This window comes from Sparus aurata, chromosome 17 (genome assembly GCF_900880675.1).
Source record: "Sparus aurata chromosome 17, fSpaAur1.1, whole genome shotgun sequence".
Taxonomy (NCBI): Eukaryota; Metazoa; Chordata; class Actinopteri; order Spariformes; family Sparidae; genus Sparus; species Sparus aurata.
In genome coordinates this window covers 9,784,160-9,785,626 of record NC_044203.1, presented here as the reverse complement: position 1 = coordinate 9,785,626, position 1,467 = coordinate 9,784,160, and positions in this window count along the sequence as shown.

The following is a 1,467-nucleotide window of genomic DNA, read 5'->3' as shown; positions in this document are numbered from 1 at the left end:
GAAGCCGATAAGGGACAAACGTTCACTTACGCGTGCTCACGCGAACGCGAAGAAAATAGTCACGTCGCGTTTGGTCTGAACATGGCATCACCACAGCACGTCAAGTATATCTGAGTAATGTCCCATTTGTCAGTTTTATTTTTGTTCATTTCAATTATTTATGAAGCACAAGAAGATATTAAATATAATTTCCACTATCACACTTAATTTTACTGCCCACTGTTTAATTAGACTGACATAATTTAATACAGTTCGTTAAAAAGCAATAATAAAGTTAGAAAGCCATAAAAACATTGAATCAGCCTTGAACAACTTTACTATTTTAATAGAAATAGAAATGTAATATTATTACCTAATGTTTTTAATTTGTATAGAGCGCTTATTAGTTGGTTTGTTTGTTTTGGGGTGTTTTGTTGTTGTTGTCGTCGTCGTCGTTGTTGTTGTTGTTGTTGTTTGTTTGTTTGTTTTGTTTTGTTTTTATCCACAACATCTCTCACTTTCTATTTCTCTGTCTTTCTATCGGCTATAGTCATGATCATTGCAGCACACCTGTGGGCCTGCAGGGGTCGCTGTATCCCACAAACCCATCCCATATGATTCTACATCATAATGTACTCAGATGCAAAGGCAGAAGGATTAACTCTTAATCACCATTTAATAAGACTTCGTTCAAACATCTCACACTCTCAAATGAAACACGGCCCTTATACAAACTGGAGATCAATGACTAAACGTATGACAAACTTAGACTGCATCTTAATATAACTAAATAGATGAAGATAATTAGAAATCTGTACTGTGATTGCGTGTCCTCCACTCCTCTTAGAACAGCCAGTCAAACCTTAATCATGCATAATAACACATTAATGATGCGCAAGACAGCTGCTCGTAGGACAAGTAATGTATGTAAAGTGCTGTTTTTATGCAGTCATACATGTGTGGCGCGCCAGAGAGGGCTGGTTTGCGTCATCCAGCCACTGTGACATCCATACTGATGAATTCCGCATCATTCATGTATGCCGTGTAAGAAAGGACCCTCACCACAGAGCTTAATGTGAGTCGGATCTGCAGTTTGGCTCTGCTCCATGTCTGTAATCATCTTGCAAATTTCAGACACCAGGGAGATATCAGATAATAACGTTTAATGGTTCTTGGAAAAGATTCAAGTTTTAGGCAATCCATGACGTCAGAGGCAAAAACAAAGTGCTGTGAGACTTGATTTGTAATCTCATTGAGAATCCAGTGTCCAGCAGCTGTAAAGTTGTTTGCCTCATACTTTAATATTCACCAAAGAGAGAACAGAGCCAGACTTACTCTGACTACTTATCCAATAAATAGTGTCTAGACAAAGCAAAACCCTGACAATAAACCCTGTTTAGATAGCAGGTGACTGGTGACTGGGGCCATGTAGGGAATTCATTGTAGTAATTAAAAAGCCTGGCTGGACCAAAATGATGAATGTCAGGT